Below are 6,574 nucleotides of genomic sequence, written 5' to 3'. Positions count from 1 at the left end.
TGTGCGTCAGGGAGCGTCATCAGTGGAGCACGAGATGCGGTGATGATGATGTAAGTGACGTTGTAGTTTAAATGTTTTGTTAGTCTAGCCCACGAGACGCGCCGCTGCTGCATTATTCATTCAAAATATTAGAGAAATATAGTAGCTCAATGCGGAGAAGATCTTGATTAGGTTAAAACTGAAACCAAATAATTCACACAGAACGCATATTCAGCGCATTTTTTAGATGGACAATTATGACTGCTGCACTCGCGTCACACAAGAGATGTACAGAAAGCCATGCAAAGTTAAAACAGTTTAAACTTTTAGAAAACACGTCGCGAATTTGTGGAGGTTTATTCCTTTTCACTGCGTCTTATATGTTTTTAAATGCAATCTGCGTGATGGCCGATTCGGCTCTTTGGATTAAGCAATGCATAAACACGTGATGCTGTTTTGTTCATAATTTGTTTATGCAATTACGAAATTATATTTGATTTATATGAGTTAATTTAGACGTAATGCACGTTTTTTTATAGACCGTTATTTCCATGCGTGGACAGTTTAATGTGCTGCATTATTTTGCTCATCGTGCGCCCTCCTGTGGTCTCGGGAAACAAGCCAAAAGTTTAACCTATTTAATCTGCATATAAAACATTAGAAATTAGATATTTGTTTAATTTTTATTTTGTGTTTGACTGTTAAAACAAAAAAATATTTGTTGTTTGTCTCAATAAATTGAGTTCATTTAAAAATACATTGGTTAAATGTAAAAAAAAAAATTATATTGTTCTTTGTTTTAAAAAAGGTTATAAAATTGTCAATAATTATCAATACCGAACGATATGAAACATTATATCGTTGATACATTATTTTAGCTATATCGCCCAGCCCTAGTCATGACACATTTATAGATGAAAAATAAAAGGTTACCATGTAATTTTATTGAAAAATGTTTTTTGGAAGGATGGGAATGAGAACCCAATTGCTCAGGTCCTTGAAAGTTACAGCCGTGATCAATTGTGAAAACGAACGTATGAAATAAAAGAAACATCACAACAAGATGTGCAATCAAGAAAAAATATTTGACAAAATTAACGATGAAGGATGTTTGACAGCAACCTGAGCGCATCTCCGCTGCTTAGCCACATATACAATATCTTGAATTCTAAGATTACAATCGTTAGAAAACGCACACTAAACGACTTTTTCTGCTGACTGCAATCAGCGACTGATCCCAACTGAAATGAATGGTCATGAACAGCAGCAGAGTTTATCCAATTCAATTAAGTTGCTAGCCAGTGCCAGCATTTTTTATGATATTCACAAAGCCTTCACGGCCCCCATATATATATATTTATATTCAACGCTTAAGCCAGTTTTGATTTATATGTTGCTTTAATGTTTGATGATTCAGCTTACATGTGCATAAACAATGCTTCTGTCAGTTGTTTATGCTTCTTCCTTGCTTGATTTTGGATATGGAGATTATATACTCTTTTAGAAGATACGTAACAACACCCCATACTAGAGGTCGATTGATTGATCGGTTTTGCCAATTAATCGGCTCTGATAGTCAATTGCTGTAACTATTAGTTATTGGAAAAAATTTTTACCAATAGTTTTTTCCGGGTTGCATCCATTGCTGGAGTGGCTAAGAAGGTCAGCTGTCATTATACAGTACGGAAGCATCCTCTGGAGGCAAATCACTGACGTCTCGTCCTGTTTGTTTTGATACGTGAGGCTGTGCACTGCACAGAGGACGACTCTTCAGATGTTGATTTAAATAATCTCCAGCGATTAAAATAATATGACCAAAAGCCAAAGTCACATTTGTTGCCATCTGTTTGCATAGTTGTCCAGCTGGTCACATTATTGCATTTGTAGTGCAGTGAAGTTGCATATTTAAAGAGAGTGATGTGTTCATGCAGCCAACAGAAATCCTGCTGCACCACAGAGCACTGTTTATGTCACGAATTCGGTCCATGGACTTCCGTTTATTCACCACCAGAGGTCACCCTTTCCTTTACATTGACTCTCGCACAACACAAACTGTTGCATAGCACCCCGGACTACATATCCCATCATTCTTTGCACGATTTGCACACTGCACTGATTGCACTCATTGCACACAGCTGTTTCTTATCACCTCACTCACTATATAACACCCACTCAAACCACCATTCTCTGCTGAGTATTGTTTAGCCTGTACCCCTTTCCGAGTCTCCGTATTTTCCTTGTTTTGCCTTGCCTGTTTTTGCGGTTTCTGATCTTTGCCTGTTTTCCTGGATTTTTCCCTCTCGTCTCGCCCCTGTGATTCTGTCTGCCGATCGGTGACCTACGCTAGCCCTAGGACTATTCTTGTGTTTTTGCCGCCATATACCTGTTTGCCAGTGTTTGACCCTGCCTGTTATACCACGTCTCTTTAATAAAAGCTTGCAGATGGATCCACACGTCTCACGTCTCATCAGCCCCATTACAGTTTACATATTAACAACATTTGGGATAGATATAGTGGTAATTGATTCTTGAAATGAATTTCTGCCTGTTTGGTGATTAAATAAACTCTTTTGGACCGCCACTTGAATGTGATCTGGTATGCAGTACCAGATTTGTAGATGCAACGTGACACGGTGCCGCACTTTTTGTCCGGTGTGTGATTGCCATATTTTGTTATTTTGATTAAATAATCATCAAGTGTTGTAAAATAGAAGCAAATGAAGGGTCAGAGTATAAATACGTTTAGATTTATATGAAATGGTAACACTACAATAAGAGTCTATAGGCCAATTTTACTAAACATCTTGCGCCAGCACAAACCGTCTTTTGGCATTAAAATTGTACTGTTAGGTTTTACTAAACGCGCAGTGAAGAATTAGCGCTGAAAAGGCGTGGACACAGTTATTTTTGCGCCTGACCTTATTGAATATGCATTTGTAGAAGTTTCCCTTTCAGACGCGAAATTTATGGGAGGAGAGTATTCAAATCAATGCGATATACCAACGTTTGCGCTCGTCAAATTACTTCATTTAACTTCATTACTATCATTTAACGGCAACAAAAAATCATGTCTTAAACTATTTTGCGCTTGAAATGGCTGCAATTGTTGTTGCTAGGAGGTGGCACCGCAGAGAACAGAGAGCATGTGGTAGAAGGGAGAGGATTTTTTTCCACACATATTAATTTATTTGAAGAACACATTATCCGAACATATCATTTGCCAAGACATTTTATTTTTAATTTGCTTCAGGAAATAAAAGACGACTTGGAACCCTCAACTAGGAGTCACGCAATACCAGATCTATCAAAACTTCTAGCAAACCTTAATTTTTTGTCCTCCGGTTCTTTTCAACATACTGTGGCTTCTTTATTTCTTTATTTGAGACTACGCAAATTTGCGCTGCGCTTGGTATATTGCGTTGGTCGATATGTAAATGAGATGTTACGTCTTGTGTTCTTTAATTTGCGCATCGTTAGTAAATCACCCACAGAAATTTGTAATTGCGCTCTCACGCTAATTTGCCCTGTTTAGTAAAACTGGCCCTAAATGTAAATTAAATACAAATTTCTGTCATGAAACTCTAGATAGCAAACTCCGATTTAAGGTTCCAACTCCATCTGACATAATGGCATCATCACATGGCGCAGCTGATTGGTTCTCTCCTGTATCGGTAGCCAATGAGCTTGCTGCTCAACATTCAAATACTTGGCTAGTGTTTGCTGTAGCAGTTGCAGTGTGCTTCAGAAAGCATCTGAAATCAGGATCTAAGATAAGTGAACGCTCTTTAGCTACATATCACTGCATATTGCATAGTCTGCCTTAGTGTTGCAAAAGACCCGGTACTTCGGTACCAAGTCGGTACTAAAAAAATGTAACTGTAACGGTACCAGGTTTTTTTAAGTACCGCTGGTACCGAGTACCCAGACAACCCGGTTCTTGATGCGCTATCCGAAAGGTGCGCAGATGCGCTCTCTTCATAAAAGCACTGAGACGTGGCGACATCAAAAGGAGGAAACACACCAAACTAACAAAACATTTTAAAGACACTCAGATCAAATGAAAGAGTTATTAATTTTCAAATAAATTTTTAATATTTAGATCAGTGTTTCACATACACTGATTTATTTGTGGCTGCCCGTCACAATATCAAAACTGACCGCCACAAATAGATTTTCCAAAAAAAAGGCTTTGACTTCGTTGAATAAACATGAGCACTGCACGTGTCAAAGTCGAAACCCGGTGCGGGTGTTTTTATATCACTGTATTTCTGAAGGAAACCGACTGTCTTCAGAAAATTGTGGATGTCATTTTCATTTCATCTTGCCTGTAATGCGCTTATTTGATTACAGCCGTTACCGGGGAAACCTCTATCTCTGCCGCTCTACAAGCGCCTCCTGCTGGCAGAGAATGAATTTGCATATATATGCCGCGACAAATAGAGTGCAAGTCTGTGGGAAACACCGCTTCTGTTATGAATATTATTCAATATTTTAATTTGAATGTCGGATTGAAATGAACATCGCTGTTATTAGAGTAGCTAATCGTTAGCATAAGCGCGGCTAACGCTAATATAATGGGCATTGGAATGAAGTTTCTTTATTAACTATTTAATGCTCCCATAACTTTTATTAGGGTAAAAAAAAACAGGAGGACATGATGACATTTACTATTTTTACACACCAGAGGCTTTTAAATGAATTGTGAATCTAAAATATGCGTGTTGGGGATAATAAGCAGTTCTGGGCTTTTTTATTTTTTAGCTAACTTAGTTGTTATTCTTGGCTGAATAACTCTAGGTTTTCAAAAGCCCTTTAAAATAAAATATGTACACAGTTTGGATTAAATGAAAGTATAGTCACATTTTTAAATTAGCATGTTTTTGTGTTTTGCTTTGGTACCGAAATTGGCACCGAGAAGCGTGGATTTTCACTTGTATTGGTACCGAATACTGAAATGTTGGTACCGTGACAACACCTAGTCTACCTTATTAATTGCTAAATGAGCAACAATAGACAAGTTTTAAACAAAGTGTCATGTTTAGCAGTCTTGCATTCATATGTAGGAGCAAAATACTGAGCATACAACCAGCAAAATGTACACATCTGTGTTTATACAGCTGCAGCAACAAGCAGTCTATTGTATGTGTTTGCCGTGAGGACACGCTGAGAGGTTACAGACATTAGAAACAGGTTTAAATGAAATAAACATTCACGTTTACACTTCAACCGGAGTTCACCATAATTAGCTGCGTTCAATGTCACGTTCTTTTATTTATAAGGTCGATGTTTTCATTAGCAGTGATGAGTTTGTGGTTGATTTCAACTGCACGCAGCATCAGAGGCACGCTCTTTCATTTTACATTTAGTCATTTAGCAGACGCTTTTATCCAAAGCGACTTACATGACGACAATTGAAGCAATCAAAATCAACGAGAGCAATGATATACAAGTGCTATAACAAGTCTCAGTTAGCTTAACACAGTACATGTAGCAAGGTGTTGTTGTTTTTTTTATAATAAATATCTTTCATCATCTTAATGGCTTTAATTACAAATAAGAGTACAGTATGACAGTTATCAAATGACTTTGAATTATAATATTTTGCTTCAGGTGGTTGCTGGAATTTCTTATCTCATCAGATAAGATTCTTATCACATCAGCTTGCAATGTATCTACTTGTTAACTACACATAGTGTGCATTCTAACTAGCCCAGGCACACATAGCCTTAGGCCACTATTGTTAATCTGGACAGCATGGTAGCACAGGCACACATAGATAGGACAGGATAGAACATCTGTTACAGTTTTCATTCCTTCTGCTCTTTTGCTTTCGACTATCTACATCTACAAATAAAATGTTAAAGGGGGCATAACACACAGTTCCACAATCTCATGTTAATTTTGAGTACCTATAGGGTAGAGCCCGACTGATATGGGTTTTTTGGGGCCGATACCGATATTAGGGAATAACAAAAAGGCCGATACCGATATATCGGCCAATATTCTTTCTTAGTACAGTACCAGTCAAAAGTTTGGACACTTTCCCATTCGTGTGTCCAAAGATTTGACTGGTACTATATATAGAATACAGTATATACATAAACAGAATATATATATACATAAACACATTTTTTGCAATGATCACTCAAATGTGGTGATCAAACACGTCATAATGGTGACAGAGATATGTAATGGAGGCAGGGCATTTAACAATTTAACAATAAACTTTAATATCCAAAATGAGTCTGACATCAGTGCACTGAACAGTAAAGTTGAGGTTTATTCAACTTTAATTCAATTCAATTCCATTCAACTTTATTCCGTTGAAGTTTATTTCACTTCGGAACATTCATTCACGCATTTGCGCCACTGTCTTCACACACACAGACGAAACTTACTAGAGAAGTGTGACATAATATAGGGGAGTGCGATGTACAAAGTAACGGCGGTGGGGGGGGGTAGTTGTAACACACGTGGTTTGAATATTTATTTTATCATAGTAAAATTGTAATTCTGGTTTGGTTAATTTTTTATCTCAGTTTTTACTATTCATTTAAAATGAGACAAATCTGCTATTATTTTAATCTCCAATCTG

The 6,574-nt window shown here is 37.3% G+C and overlaps 1 protein-coding gene across 1 annotated transcript in view; it reads left to right on the top strand.

The window, feature by feature from the left end:
* Positions 1-6,574, top strand: part of LOC107575056 (E3 ubiquitin/ISG15 ligase TRIM25-like) — a gene marked incomplete at its 3' end in the record, with an annotated part of 38,172 nt that overhangs the window by 13,452 nt on the left and 18,146 nt on the right. The window lies entirely within an intron of this gene.

The sequence above is a fragment of the Sinocyclocheilus grahami genome, unplaced genomic scaffold, assembly GCF_001515645.1.
Source record: "Sinocyclocheilus grahami isolate Dianchi unplaced genomic scaffold, SAMN03320097.WGS_v1.1 scaffold2450.1, whole genome shotgun sequence".
Taxonomy (NCBI): domain Eukaryota; kingdom Metazoa; phylum Chordata; class Actinopteri; order Cypriniformes; family Cyprinidae; genus Sinocyclocheilus; species Sinocyclocheilus grahami.
This window is presented reverse-complemented; position numbering and strand designations above follow the sequence as displayed.